The 15,943-nt window shown below is 53.0% G+C and overlaps 1 non-coding gene and 3 pseudogenes across 1 annotated transcript; all 4 read right to left on the reverse strand.

The window, feature by feature from the left end:
- Positions 1-909: 909 nt before the first annotated feature.
- Positions 910-1,085, reverse strand: LOC144669816 (U2 spliceosomal RNA; annotated as a pseudogene).
- Positions 1,086-4,927: 3,842 nt separating this feature from the next.
- LOC144669821 (U2 spliceosomal RNA) lies at positions 4,928-5,108 on the reverse strand (annotated as a pseudogene).
- Positions 5,109-8,951: 3,843 nt separating this feature from the next.
- LOC144669822 (U2 spliceosomal RNA) lies at positions 8,952-9,132 on the reverse strand (annotated as a pseudogene).
- Positions 9,133-12,974: 3,842 nt separating this feature from the next.
- On the reverse strand, positions 12,975-13,156 carry LOC144669824 (U2 spliceosomal RNA). Its single transcript, XR_013573753.1, has one exon. It is a non-coding gene; the product is annotated as a U2 spliceosomal RNA (small nuclear RNA).
- Positions 13,157-15,943: the final 2,787 nt, after the last annotated feature.

The following is a 15,943-nucleotide window of genomic DNA, read 5'->3' on the forward strand; positions in this document are numbered from 1 at the left end:
CAGTGGTCAGAGAAGAACACCGGCTTGACGTCGGTGGATCTGACTGTGAATGCACGGGACACAAACAGGAAGTCTATCCTGGAACGAATGGACCCGTCTGGCCGCGACCAGGTGTATCTACGCTGCGCTCCGTCTGCAGGGTTGCTGAAGACGTCGTGCAGCTTGGCATCCTTAACTGTTTCCATCAGGGATCTGGACGTAGCGTCCAATCTGCTTCCGGCCCTGCCGGATCGTCCAGCCGCATCGATGATGCAGTTGAAGTCCCCGCCCAGAATGACCGGCCTGGAGGTCGCCAGCAGCAGTGGGAGCTGCTGAAAAACCTCCAGCCGCTCAGCCCCTTGTGCCGGGCCGTACACGTTAATTAACCGGAGTGGAGCGTTCTTGTACATTACGTCTGCTACCAGGAGTCGCCCGCCCACCACCTCCTTGACCTCGGAGACGGTGAAGTTGCCTCCCCGCAGCAGAATACCCAGGCCGGAGGAACGAGAGTCGTTTCCGCCCGACCAGATCGATGGCCCGTGGGACCACCATCGTGACCATTGCCTGTAGGAGCTGAGGTGCGGTATCGCACACTCCTGCAGAAACAACAGGTCAGCTTTGACCTTGGCTAGGTAGTCCAAGGTCGCAACACATCGCGTAGTAGATTTAATGCTACGCACATTTATGGATACAATCTTTAAACCCATATTAAAGCATTTATTCTCCTACCAAACCCACTGTCTCTGAGAGTCCCAGACCTTTAGTCTGCTCCTTCATACCCGTAGTGAGCTCAAATTCCTTCTTAGCCAAAAGGCCGAGAAGCGATGAGAAAGAAAGAAAGTTGTGTTTTGAAAGATGTGCATGTTGAAAAGTAAAGAAAGCAGATGTTTGTAAGAAATCTATTTTTAGCATTGAAAATCCCCTGGAAAGGGGTGGTGCACCATTCCCAGAGATACTGCAATACCAGGTCGATGCGTGGAGTGGACAGAGCAAGCCCCTATTCCATCTCCCTGCTCCAAAAATCAATTTAATATATGGTCCCCAGATAAGGGACGTATCAGATATTAAACTGATAAGAACAGATTTTTTTTTTTTTGTAAAAATATACTTTATTCATAAAAATCTTCAATCACATTCAAAACCATTTCAAAAACAACATTACAAGGGTACAATCCAGGTTAAACTTTTACAAAATGTATCACCAGGTGCATCAGTACAAACAATATTACAGTCATTTACAGCCTTTCATTTTGATCTGTACAGCCCGAGGGGCTCTAAACAGTTCCCAGTCTCTCGGTGCGCTGTGGTAGAAAGGTCTTAGACAGCGACCCTTCCCCATTGCGCCTTTGCGGCAGCTGCCCCAAGCTTTAGTGCGTCCCTCAGCACGTAGTCCTGGACTTTGGATTGTGCCAGTCCGCAACAATCGGTCGGGGACAAATCTTTGTGCTGGAAGACCAACAAGTTTCGGGCAGACCAAAGCGCGTCTTTCACCGAGTTGATGATCCTCCAGCTGCAGTTGATGTTTGTCTCGGTGTGTGTCCCTGGGAACAGCCCGTAGAGCACAGAGTCCTGTGTCACAGAACTGCTCGGGATGAACCTCGACAGCAACCACTGCATCTCTCTCCAGACTTTCTTTGCAAAGGCACAATCCACAAGGAGGTGAACAACGGTCTCTTCCCCACCACAGCCACCTCGAGGGCATCGTGCAGAGGGGGTGAGACTCCTGGCGTGTAGGAAGGATCTGACGGGGAGGGCCTTTCTCACCACCAGCCAAGCTACGTCTTGGTGCTTGTTGGAAAGTTCTGGCGATGAGGCATTCTGCCAAATGACTTTGACAGTCTGCTCGGGGAACCATCCCACATGGTCCACCCTCTCCTTATCCCTCAGGGCCTCTAGGACGTTACGTGCTGACCACTGCCTGATGGACTTGTGGTCAAAGGTGTTTTTCTGCATAAATTTTTCCACCAGGGACAGGTGGTACGGCACGGTCCAACTACTTGGAGCGTTCCGCGGCAGCGTGGCCAGACCCATCCTTCGCAACACCGGGGACAGGTAGAACCTCAGCACGTAGTGACACTTGGTGTTTGCGTACTGAGGGTCTACGCACCGCTTGATGCAGCCGCACACAAAGGTGGCCATCAGTATGAGGGCGATGTTGGGCACGTTTTTTCCCCCTTTATCTAGAGGCTTGTACATCGCGTCCCTGCAGACACGATCCATTTTCGACCTCCAGATAAAGCGGAAGATGGCTCGAGTGATCGCCATCGCGCAGGAGTGTGGAATGGGCCAGACCTGCGCCACGTACAGCAACAGCGAGAGTACCTCACACCTGATGACCAGGTTCTTACCCGCAATGGAGAGGGAGCGTCGCTCCCACATGCCCAGTTTCCTTTTCACCATAGCCACTCGCTCCTTCCAGTTTCTAACGCATGCCCCGGTCCCTCCGAACCATATCCCCAGCACCTTCAGGCCGTCAGCCCTGACAGTGAAGGGGACAAAGGATCGGTCAGCCCACTTCCCAAAGAACATGGCCTCGCTCTTCCCACGATTTACCTTGGCTCCCGAGGCCAGTTCGAACTGGTCGCAGACGTGCATCAGTCTGCGCACCGACAGCGGATCCGAGCAGAAGACGGCGACGTCGTCCATGTACAGGGAGGCTTTTACCTGAGTGCCTCCACTGCCTGGGATCGTCACTCCTCTTATGCCCGGATCCTTCCTGATGGACTCGGCAAAGGGTTCTATGCAGCACACAAAAAGGACAGGCGAGAGAGGGCAGCCCTGCCTGACTCCAGATTTAATCGGAAAGCTATCTGTTTCCCACCCATTGATTGAGACTGCGCTACTGATGTTAGTGTAGAGCAGTTGGATCCAATTTCGAATTCCCTCCCCAAACCCCATTTTGGAGAGCACATCCCCCATGTAGGTGTGCGATATTCTGTCAAAGGCCTTCTCCTGATCCAAGCTGATGAGGCAGGTATCCACACCCCTGTCCTGTACATAGGCAATCGTATCCCTGAGCAGCGCCAGGCTGTCAGAGATCTTCCTGCCTGGCACAGAGCAGGTCTGGTCAGGGTGAATCACCAATTCCAGAGTGGATTTGACCCGGTTGGCGATGACCTTGGACAGAATCTTATAGTCCATATTCAACAGTGAAATGGGTCGCCAATTTCTAATTTCCTCCCTTTCCCCCTTGTGCTTGTAGATGAGGGTGATGATGCCTTTCCTCATGGATTCTGACATGCTGCCGGCCAGGAGCATACTCTCGTACACTTCTAGCAGGTCTGGGCCGATCAAGTCCCACAGAGCTGAATACAACTCCGCCGGCAGGCCGTCGCTTCCGGGGGTTTTACTCTTCTCGAAGGACTCGAGGGCCTTAGTCAGTTCGTCAGGGGTTAGCGGTTTGTCTAGGCTCTCCCGAGTACTGTGGTCTAGGACCTCCGTGATAGAGGACAGGAAGGACTGGGAGGCCGTGCTGTCCGTGGGCTTCACGTCATACAGTCCGGCATAAAAGGATTTGCTGATCCTCAGAATGTCGGACCGTGATGACTTTACTGAGCCGTCTTCTTCCTTCAGGCTGCTGATCACAGAGCGCTCTCTGTGTACCTTTTGGAAGAAGAAACGTGAGCACGTCTCCTCCTGCTCCACGGAGCGGACTCTGGAACGGAAGATGATCTTGGAGGCCTCCGAGGCAAAGTGCGAGGCTTGCTGGCCCTTCACCTCTTGGAGCTCCTCCTTGACATCGACCCCCATCGACCGCAGCCGGAGCAGATTCTGCATCTTTTCCTGGAGTCGGGACATTTCCCTCTGTTCCTTTCTAGCTTTCTGGGTGCCTTTGAGGATGAAAAACCTCTTGATGCTTCCCTTGATCACTTCCCACCAGTGTGTCAGGGACTCAAAGAGGGGTTTCACGGTTCTCCAACCTTTGTAATCCCTCTTGAGCTCCTCAATGTTCTCTGGGGTCAGCAGTTGCACATTTAGCTTCCATGCCCCCCTGCCCACCCTCAGGTCTTCCTCCAAGTGGCAGTCCGCCAGTAGGAGGCAGTGGTCAGAGAAGAACACCGGCTTGACGTCGGTGGATCTGACTGTGAATGCACGGGACACAAACAGGAAGTCTATCCTGGAACGAATGGACCCGTCTGGCCGCGACCAGGTGTATCTACGCTGCGCTCCGTCTGCAGGGTTGCTGAAGACGTCGTGCAGCTTGGCATCCTTAACTGTTTCCATCAGGGATCTGGACGTAGCGTCCAATCTGCTTCCGGCCCTGCCGGATCGTCCAGCCGCATCGATGATGCAGTTGAAGTCCCCGCCCAGAATGACCGGCCTGGAGGTCGCCAGCAGCAGTGGGAGCTGCTGAAAAACCTCCAGCCGCTCAGCCCCTTGTGCCGGGCCGTACACGTTAATTAACCGGAGTGGAGCGTTCTTGTACATTACGTCTGCTACCAGGAGTCGCCCGCCCACCACCTCCTTGACCTCGGAGACGGTGAAGTTGCCTCCCCGCAGCAGAATACCCAGGCCGGAGGAACGAGAGTCGTTTCCGCCCGACCAGATCGATGGCCCGTGGGACCACCATCGTGACCATTGCCTGTAGGAGCTGAGGTGCGGTATCGCACACTCCTGCAGAAACAACAGGTCAGCTTTGACCTTGGCTAGGTAGTCCAAGGTCGCAACACATCGCGTAGTAGATTTAATGCTACGCACATTTATGGATACAATCTTTAAACCCATATTAAAGCATTTATTCTCCTACCAAACCCACTGTCTCTGAGAGTCCCAGACCTTTAGTCTGCTCCTTCATACCCGTAGTGAGCTCAAATTCCTTCTTAGCCAAAAGGCCGAGAAGCGATGAGAAAGAAAGAAAGTTGTGTTTTGAAAGATGTGCATGTTGAAAAGTAAAGAAAGCAGATGTTTGTAAGAAATCTATTTTTAGCATTGAAAATCCCCTGGAAAGGGGTGGTGCACCATTCCCAGAGATACTGCAATACCAGGTCGATGCGTGGAGTGGACAGAGCAAGCCCCTATTCCATCTCCCTGCTCCAAAAATCAATTTAATATATGGTCCCCAGATAAGGGACGTATCAGATATTAAACTGATAAGAACAGATTTTTTTTTTTTTTTTTTGTAAAAATATACTTTATTCATAAAAATCTTCAATCACATTCAAAACCATTTCAAAAACAACATTACAAGGGTACAATCCAGGTTAAACTTTTACAAAATGTATCACCAGGTGCATCAGTACAAACAATATTACAGTCATTTACAGCCTTTCATTTTGATCTGTACAGCCCGAGGGGCTCTAAACAGTTCCCAGTCTCTCGGTGCGCTGTGGTAGAAAGGTCTTAGACAGCGACCCTTCCCCATTGCGCCTTTGCGGCAGGTGCCCCAAGCTTTAGTGCGTCCCTCAGCACGTAGTCCTGGACTTTGGATTGTGCCAGTCCGCAACAATCGGTCGGGGACAAATCTTTGTGCTGGAAGACCAACAAGTTTCGGGCAGACCAAAGCGCGTCTTTCACCGAGTTGATGATCCTCCAGCTGCAGTTGATGTTTGTCTCGGTGTGTGTCCCTGGGAACAGCCCGTAGAGCACAGAGTCCTGTGTCACAGAACTGCTCGGGATGAACCTCGACAGCAACCACTGCATCTCTCTCCAGACTTTCTTTGCAAAGGCACAATCCACAAGGAGGTGAACAACGGTCTCTTCCCCACCACAGCCACCTCGAGGGCATCGTGCAGAGGGGGTGAGACTCCTGGCGTGTAGGAAGGATCTGACGGGGAGGGCCTTTCTCACCACCAGCCAAGCTACGTCTTGGTGCTTGTTGGAAAGTTCTGGCGATGAGGCATTCTGCCAAATGACTTTGACAGTCTGCTCGGGGAACCATCCCACAGGGTCCACCCTCTCCTTATCCCTCAGGGCCTCTAGGACGTTACGTGCTGACCACTGCCTGATGGACTTGTGGTCAAAGGTGTTTTTCTGCATAAATTTTTCCACCAGGGACAGGTGGTACGGCACGGTCCAACTACTTGGAGCGTTCCGCGGCAGCGTGGCCAGACCCATCCTTCGCAACACCGGGGACAGGTAGAACCTCAGCACGTAGTGACACTTGGTGTTTGCGTACCGAGGGTCTACGCACCGCTTGATGCAGCCGCACACAAAGGTGGCCATCAGTATGAGGGCGATGTTGGGCACGTTTTTTCCCCCTTTATCTAGAGGCTTGTACATCGCGTCCCTGCAGACACGATCCATTTTCGACCTCCAGATAAAGCGGAAGATGGCTCGAGTGATCGCCATCGCGCAGGAGTGTGGAATGGGCCAGACCTGCGCCACGTACAGCAACAGCGAGAGTACCTCACACCTGATGACCAGGTTCTTACCCGCAATGGAGAGGGAGCGTCGCTCCCACATGCCCAGTTTCCTTTTCACCATAGCCACTCGCTCCTTCCAGTTTCTAACGCATGCCCCGGTCCCTCCGAACCATATCCCCAGCACCTTCAGGCCGTCAGCCCTGACAGTTGAAGGGGACAAAGGATCGGTCAGCCCACTTCCCAAAGAACATGGCCTCGCTCTTCCCACGATTTACCTTGGCTCCCGAGGCCAGTTCGAACTGGTCGCAGACGTGCATCAGTCTGCGCACCGACAGCGGATCCGAGCAGAAGACGGCGACGTCGTCCATGTACAGGGAGGCTTTTACCTGAGTGCCTCCACTGCCTGGGATCGTCACTCCTCTTATGCCCGGATCCTTCCTGATGGACTCGGCAAAGGGTTCTATGCAGCACACAAAAAGGACAGGCGAGAGAGGGCAGCCCTGCCTGACTCCAGATTTAATCGGAAAGCTATCTGTTTCCCACCCATTGATTGAGACTGCGCTACTGATGTTAGTGTAGAGCAGTTGGATCCAATTTCGAATTCCCTCCCCAAAGCCCATTTTGGAGAGCACATCCCCCATGTAGGTGTGCGATATTCTGTCAAAGGCCTTCTCCTGATCCAAGCTGATGAGGCAGGTATCCACACCCCTGTCCTGTACATAGGCAATCGTATCCCTGAGCAGCGCCAGGCTGTCAGAGATCTTCCTGCCTGGCACAGAGCAGGTCTGGTCAGGGTGAATCACCAATTCCAGAGCGGATTTGACCCGGTTGGCGATGACCTTGGACAGAATCTTATAGTCCATATTCAACAGTGAAATGGGTCGCCAATTTCTAATTTCCTCCCTTTCCCCCTTGTGCTTGTAGATGAGGGTGATGATGCCTTTCCTCATGGATTCTGACATGCTGCCGGCCAGGAGCATACTCTCGTACACTTCTAGCAGGTCTGGGCCGATCAAGTCCCACAGAGCCGAATACAACTCCGCCGGCAGGCCGTCGCTTCCGGGGGTTTTACTCTTCTCGAAGGACTCGAGGGCCTTAGTCAGTTCGTCAGGGGTTAGCGGTTTGTCTAGGCTCTCCCGCGTACTGTGGTCTAGGACCTCCGTGATAGAGGACAGGAAGGACTGGGAGGCCGTGCTGTCCGTGGGCTTCACGTCATACAGTCCGGCATAAAAGGATTTGCTGATCCTCAGAATGTCGGACCGTGATGACTTTACTGAGCCGTCTTCTTCCTTCAGGCTGCTGATCACAGAGCGCTCTCTGTGTACCTTTTGGAAGAAGAAACGTGAGCACGTCTCATCCTGCTCCACGGAGCGGACTCTGGAACGGAAGATGATCTTGGAGGCCTCCGAGGCAAAGTGCGAGGCTTGCTGGCCCTTCACCTCTTGGAGCTCCTCCTTGACATCGACCCCCATCGACCGCAGCCGGAGCAGATTCTGCATCTTTTCCTGGAGTCGGGACATTTCCCTCTGTTCCTTTCTAGCTTTCTGGGTGCCTTTGAGGATGAAAAACCTCTTGATGCTTCCCTTGGTCACTTCCCACCAGTGTGTCAGGGACTCAAAGAGGGGTTTCACGGTTCTCCAACCTTTGTAATCCCTCTTGAGCTCCTCAATGTTCTCTGGGGTCAGCAGTTGCACATTTAGCTTCCATGCCCCCCTGCCCACCCTCAGGTCTTCCTCCAAGTGGCAGTCCGCCAGTAGGAGGCAGTGGTCAGAGAAGAACACCGGCTTGACCTCGGTGGATCTGACTGTGAATGCACGGGACACAAACAGGAAGTCTATCCTGGAACGAATGGACCCGTCTGGCCGCGACCAGGTGTATCTACGCTGCGCTCCGTCTGCAGGGTTGCTGAAGACGTCGTGCAGCTTGGCATCCTTAACTGTTTCCATCAGGGATCTGGACGTAGCGTCCAATCTGCTTCCGGCCCTGCCGGATCGTCCAGCCGCATCGATGATGCAGTTGAAGTCCCCGCCCAGAATGACCGGCCTGGAGGTCGCCAGCAGCAGTGGGAGCTGCTGAAAAACCTCCAGCCGCTCAGCCCCTTGTGCCGGGCCGTACACGTTAATTAACCGGAGTGGAGCGTTCTTGTACATTACGTCTGCTACCAGGAGTCGCCCGCCCACCACCTCCTTGACCTCGGAGACGGTGAAGTTGCCTCCCCGCAGCAGAATACCCAGGCCGGAGGAACGAGAGTCGTTTCCGCCCGACCAGATCGATGGCCCGTGGGACCACCATCGTGACCATTGCCTGTAGGAGCTGAGGTGCGGTATCGCACACTCCTGCAGAAACAACAGGTCAGCTTTGACCTTGGCTAGGTAGTCCAAGGTCGCAACACATCGCGTAGTAGATTTAATGCTACGCACATTTATGGATACAATCTTTAAACCCATATTAAAGCATTTATTCTCCTACCAAACCCACTGTCTCTGAGAGTCCCAGACCTTTAGTCTGCTCCTTCATACCCGTAGTGAGCTCAAATTCCTTCTTAGCCAAAAGGCCGAGAAGCGATGAGAAAGAAAGAAAGTTGTGTTTTGAAAGATGTGCATGTTGAAAAGTAAAGAAAGCAGATGTTTGTAAGAAATCTATTTTTAGCATTGAAAATCCCCTGGAAAGGGGTGGTGCACCATTCCCAGAGATACTGCAATACCAGGTCGATGCGTGGAGTGGACAGAGCAAGCCCCTATTCCATCTCCCTGCTCCAAAAATCAATTTAATATATGGTCCCCAGATAAGGGACGTATCAGATATTAAACTGATAAGAACAGATTTTTTTTTTTTTTTTTTGTAAAAATATACTTTATTCATAAAAATCTTCAATCACATTCAAAACCATTTCAAAAACAACATTACAAGGGTACAATCCAGGTTAAACTTTTACAAAATGTATCACCAGGTGCATCAGTACAAACAATATTACAGTCATTTACAGCCTTTCATTTTGATCTGTACAGCCCGAGGGGCTCTAAACAGTTCCCAGTCTCTCGGTGCGCTGTGGTAGAAAGGTCTTAGACAGCGACCCTTCCCCATTGCGCCTTTGCGGCAGCTGCCCCAAGCTTTAGTGCGTCCCTCAGCACGTAGTCCTGGACTTTGGATTGTGCCAGTCCGCAACAATCGGTCGGGGACAAATCTTTGTGCTGGAAGACCAACAAGTTTCGGGCAGACCAAAGCGCGTCTTTCACCGAGTTGATGATCCTCCAGCTGCAGTCGATGTTTGTCTCGGTGTGTGTCCCTGGGAACAGCCCGTAGAGCACAGAGTCCTGTGTCACAGAACTGCTCGGGATGAACCTCGACAGCAACCACTGCATCTCTCTCCAGACTTTCTTTGCAAAGGCACAATCCACAAGGAGGTGAACAACGGTCTCTTCCCCACCACAGCCACCTCGAGGGCATCGTGCAGAGGGGGTGAGACTCCTGGCGTGTAGGAAGGATCTGACGGGGAGGGCCTTTCTCACCACCAGCCAAGCTACGTCTTGGTGCTTGTTGGAAAGTTCTGGCGATGAGGCATTCTGCCAAATGACTTTGACAGTCTGCTCGGGGAACCATCCCACAGGGTCCACCCTCTCCTTATCCCTCAGGGCCTCTAGGACGTTACGTGCTGACCACTGCCTGATGGACTTGTGGTCAAAGGTGTTTTTCTGCATAAATTTTTCCACCAGGGACAGGTGGTACGGCACGGTCCAACTACTTGGAGCGTTCCGCGGCAGCGTGGCCAGACCCATCCTTCGCAACACCGGGGACAGGTAGAACCTCAGCACGTAGTGACACTTGGTGTTTGCGTACTGAGGGTCTACGCACCGCTTGATGCAGCCGCACACAAAGGTGGCCATCAGTATGAGGGCGATGTTGGGCACGTTTTTTCCCCCTTTATCTAGAGGCTTGTACATCGCGTCCCTGCAGACACGATCCATTTTCGACCTCCAGATAAAGCGGAAGATGGCTCGAGTGATCGCCATCGCGCAGGAGTGTGGAATGGGCCAGACCTGCGCCACGTACAGCAACAGCGAGAGTACCTCACACCTGATGACCAGGTTCTTACCCGCAATGGAGAGGGAGCGTCGCTCCCACATGCCCAGTTTCCTTTTCACCATAGCCACTCGCTCCTTCCAGTTTCTAACGCATGCCCCGGTCCCTCCGAACCATATCCCCAGCACCTTCAGGCCGTCAGCCCTGACAGTGAAGGGGACAAAGGATCGGTCAGCCCACTTCCCAAAGAACATGGCCTCGCTCTTCCCACGATTTACCTTGGCTCCCGAGGCCAGTTCGAACTGGTCGCAGACGTGCATCAGTCTGCGCACCGACAGCGGATCCGAGCAGAAGACGGCGACGTCGTCCATGTACAGGGAGGCTTTTACCTGAGTGCCTCCACTGCCTGGGATCGTCACTCCTCTTATGCCCGGATCCTTCCTGATGGACTCGGCAAAGGGTTCTATGCAGCACACAAAAAGGACAGGCGAGAGAGGGCAGCCCTGCCTGACTCCAGATTTAATCGGAAAGCTATCTGTTTCCCACCCATTGATTGAGACTGCGCTACTGATGTTAGTGTAGAGCAGTTGGATCCAATTTCGAATTCCCTCCCCAAACCCCATTTTGGAGAGCACATCCCCCATGTAGGTGTGCGATATTCTGTCAAAGGCCTTCTCCTGATCCAAGCTGATGAGGCAGGTATCCACACCCCTGTCCTGTACATAGGCAATCGTATCCCTGAGCAGCGCCAGGCTGTCAGAGATCTTCCTGCCTGGCACAGAGCAGGTCTGGTCAGGGTGAATCACCAATTCCAGAGCGGATTTGACCCGGTTGGCGATGACCTTGGACAGAATCTTATAGTCCACATTCAACAGTGAAATGGGACGCCAATTTCTAATTTCCTCCCTTTCCCCCTTGTGCTTGTAGATGAGGGTGATGATGCCTTTCCTCATGGATTCTGACATGCTGCCGGCCAGGAGCATACTCTCGTACACTTCTAGCAGGTCTGGGCCGATCAAGTCCCACAGAGCCGAATACAACTCCGCCGGCAGGCCGTCGCTTCCGGGGGTTTTACTCTTCTCGAAGGACTCGAGGGCCTTAGTCAGTTCGTCAGGAGTTAGCGGTTTGTCTAGGCTCTCCCGCGTACTGTGGTCTAGGACCTCCGTGATAGAGGACAGGAAGGACTGGGAGGCCGTGCTGTCCGTGGGCTTCACGTCATACAGTCCGGCATAAAAGGATTTGCTGATCCTCAGAATGTCGGACCGTGATGACTTTACTGAGCCGTCTTCTTCCTTCAGGCTGCTGATCACAGAGCGCTCTCTGTGTACCTTTTGGAAGAAGAAACGTGAGCACGTCTCATCCTGCTCCACGGAGCGGACTCTGGAACGGAAGATGATCTTGGAGGCCTCCGAGGCAAAGTGCGAGGCTTGCTGGCCCTTCACCTCTTGGAGCTCCTCCTTGACATCGACCCCCATCGACTGCAGCCGGAGCAGATTCTGCATCTTTTCCTGGAGTCGGGACATTTCCCTCTGTTCCTTTCTAGCTTTCTGGGTGCCTTTGAGGATGAAAAACCTCTTGATGCTTCCCTTGATCACTTCCCACCAGTGTGTCAGGGACTCAAAGAGGGGTTTCACGGTTCTCCAACCTTTGTAATCCCTCTTGAGCTCCTCAATGTTCTCTGGGGTCAGCAGTTGCACATTTAGCTTCCATGCCCCCCTGCCCACCCTCAGGTCTTCCTCCAAGTGGCAGTCCGCCAGTAGGAGGCAGTGGTCAGAGAAGAACACCGGCTTGACGTCGGTGGATCTGACTGTGAATGCACGGGACACAAACAGGAAGTCTATCCTGGAACGAATGGACCCGTCTGGCCGCGACCAGGTGTATCTACGCTGCGCTCCGTCTGCAGGGTTGCTGAAGACGTCGTGCAGCTTGGCATCCTTAACTGTTTCCATCAGGGATCTGGACGTAGCGTCCAATCTGCTTCCGGCCCTGCCGGATCGTCCAGCCGCATCGATGATGCAGTTGAAGTCCCCGCCCAGAATGACCGGCCTGGAGGTCGCCAGCAGCAGTGGGAGCTGCTGAAAAACCTCCAGCCGCTCAGCCCCTTGTGCCGGGCCGTACACGTTAATTAACCGGAGTGGAGCGTTCTTGTACATTACGTCTGCTACCAGGAGTCGCCCGCCCACCACCTCCTTGACCTCGGAGACGGTGAAGTTGCCTCCCCGCAGCAGAATACCCAGGCCGGAGGAACGAGAGTCGTTTCCGCCCGACCAGATCGATGGCCCGTGGGACCACCATCGTGACCATTGCCTGTAGGAGCTGAGGTGCGGTATCGCACACTCCTGCAGAAACAACAGGTCAGCTTTGACCTTGGCTAGGTAGTCCAAGGTCGCAACACATCGCGTAGTAGATTTAATGCTACGCACATTTATGGATACAATCTTTAAACCCATATTAAAGCATTTATTCTCCTACCAAACCCACTGTCTCTGAGAGTCCCAGACCTTTAGTCTGCTCCTTCATACCCGTAGTGAGCTCAAATTCCTTCTTAGCCAAAAGGCCGAGAAGCGATGAGAAAGAAAGAAAGTTGTGTTTTGAAAGATGTGCATGTTGAAAAGTAAAGAAAGCAGATGTTTGTAAGAAATCTATTTTTAGCATTGAAAATCCCCTGGAAAGGGGTGGTGCACCATTCCCAGAGATACTGCAATACCAGGTCGATGCGTGGAGTGGACAGAGCAAGCCCCTATTCCATCTCCCTGCTCCAAAAATCAATTTAATATATGGTCCCCAGATAAGGGACGTATCAGATATTAAACTGATAAGAACAGATTTTTTTTTTTTTTTTTTTGTAAAAATATACTTTATTCATAAAAATCTTCAATCACATTCAAAACCATTTCAAAAACAACATTACAAGGGTACAATCCAGGTTAAACTTTTACAAAATGTATCACCAGGTGCATCAGTACAAACAATATTACAGTCATTTACAGCCTTTCATTTTGATCTGTACAGCCCGAGGGGCTCTAAACAGTTCCCAGTCTCTCGGTGCGCTGTGGTAGAAAGGTCTTAGACAGCGACCCTTCCCCATTGCGCCTTTGCGGCAGCTGCCCCAAGCTTTAGTGCGTCCCTCAGCACGTAGTCCTGGACTTTGGATTGTGCCAGTCCGCAACAATCGGTCGGGGACAAATCTTTGTGCTGGAAGACCAACAAGTTTCGGGCAGACCAAAGCGCGTCTTTCACCGAGTTGATGATCCTCCAGCTGCAGTCGATGTTTGTCTCGGTGTGTGTCCCTGGGAACAGCCCGTAGAGCACAGAGTCCTGTGTCACAGAACTGCTCGGGATGAACCTCGACAGCAACCACTGCATCTCTCTCCAGACTTTCTTTGCAAAGGCACAATCCACAAGGAGGTGAACAACGGTCTCTTCCCCACCACAGCCACCTCGAGGGCATCGTGCAGAGGGGGTGAGACTCCTGGCGTGTAGGAAGGATCTGACGGGGAGGGCCTTTCTCACCACCAGCCAAGCTACGTCTTGGTGCTTGTTGGAAAGTTCTGGCGATGAGGCATTCTGCCAAATGACTTTGACAGTCTGCTCGGGGAACCATCCCACAGGGTCCACCCTCTCCTTATCCCTCAGGGCCTCTAGGACGTTACGTGCTGACCACTGCCTGATGGACTTGTGGTCAAAGGTGTTTTTCTGCATAAATTTTTCCACCAGGGACAGGTGGTACGGCACGGTCCAACTACTTGGAGCGTTCCGCGGCAGCGTGGCCAGACCCATCCTTCGCAACACCGGGGACAGGTAGAACCTCAGCACGTAGTGACACTTGGTGTTTGCGTACTGAGGGTCTACGCACCGCTTGATGCAGCCGCACACAAAGGTGGCCATCAGTATGAGGGCGATGTTGGGCACGTTTTTTCCCCCTTTATCTAGAGGCTTGTACATCGCGTCCCTGCAGACACGATCCATTTTCGACCTCCAGATAAAGCGGAAGATGGCTCGAGTGATCGCCATCGCGCAGGAGTGTGGAATGGGCCAGACCTGCGCCACGTACAGCAACAGCGAGAGTACCTCACACCTGATGACCAGGTTCTTACCCGCAATGGAGAGGGAGCGTCGCTCCCACATGCCCAGTTTCCTTTTCACCATAGCCACTCGCTCCTTCCAGTTTCTAACGCATGCCCCGGTCCCTCCGAACCATATCCCCAGCACCTTCAGGCCGTCAGCCCTGACAGTGAAGGGGACAAAGGATCGGTCAGCCCACTTCCCAAAGAACATGGCCTCGCTCTTCCCACGATTTACCTTGGCTCCCGAGGCCAGTTCGAACTGGTCGCAGACGTGCATCAGTCTGCGCACCGACAGCGGATCCGAGCAGAAGACGGCGACGTCGTCCATGTACAGGGAGGCTTTTACCTGAGTGCCTCCACTGCCTGGGATCGTCACTCCTCTTATGCCCGGATCCTTCCTGATGGACTCGGCAAAGGGTTCTATGCAGCACACAAAAAGGACAGGCGAGAGAGGGCAGCCCTGCCTGACTCCAGATTTAATCGGAAAGCTATCTGTTTCCCACCCATTGATTGAGACTGCGCTACTGATGTTAGTGTAGAGCAGTTGGATCCAATTTCGAATTCCCTCCCCAAACCCCATTTTGGAGAGCACATCCCCCATGTAGGTGTGCGATATTCTGTCAAAGGCCTTCTCCTGATCCAAGCTGATGAGGCAGGTATCCACACCCCTGTCCTGTACATAGGCAATCGTATCCCTGAGCAGCGCCAGGCTGTCAGAGATCTTCCTGCCTGGCACAGAGCAGGTCTGGTCAGGGTGAATCACCAATTCCAGAGCGGATTTGACCCGGTTGGCGATGACCTTGGACAGAATCTTATAGTCCATATTCAACAGTGAAATGGGTCGCCAATTTCTAATTTCCTCCCTTTCCCCCTTGTGCTTGTAGATGAGGGTGATGATGCCTTTCCTCATGGATTCTGACATGCTGCCGGCCAGGAGCATACTCTCGTACACTTCTAGCAGGTCTGGGCCGATCAAGTCCCACAGAGCCGAATACAACTCCGCCGGCAGGCCGTCGCTTCCGGGGGTTTTACTCTTCTCGAAGGACTCGAGGGCCTTAGTCAGTTCGTCAGGGGTTAGCGGTTTGTCTAGGCTCTCCCGCGTACTGTGGTCTAGGACCTCCGTGATAGAGGACAGGAAGGACTGGGAGGCCGTGCTGTCCGTGGGCTTCACGTCATACAGTCCGGCATAAAAGGATTTGCTGATCCTCAGAATGTCGGACCGTGATGACTTTACTGAGCCGTCTTCTTCCTTCAGGCTGCTGATCACAGAGCGCTCTCTGTGTACCTTTTGGAAGAAGAAACGTGAGCACGTCTCATCCTGCTCCACGGAGCGGACTCTGGAACGGAAGATGATCTTGGAGGCCTCCGAGGCAAAGTGCGAGGCTTGCTGGCCCTTCACCTCTTGGAGCTCCTCCTTGACATCGACCCCCATCGACCGCAGCCGGAGCAGATTCTGCATCTTTTCCTGGAGTCGGGACATTTCCCTCTGTTCCTTTCTAGCTTTCTGGGTGCCTTTGAGGATGAAAAACCTCTTGATGCTTCCCTTGATCACTTCCCACCAGTGTGTCAGGGACT

Source organism: Cetorhinus maximus, chromosome 29 (assembly GCF_964194155.1).
Source record: "Cetorhinus maximus chromosome 29, sCetMax3.hap1.1, whole genome shotgun sequence".
NCBI classification, from domain to species: Eukaryota; Metazoa; Chordata; class Chondrichthyes; order Lamniformes; family Cetorhinidae; genus Cetorhinus; species Cetorhinus maximus.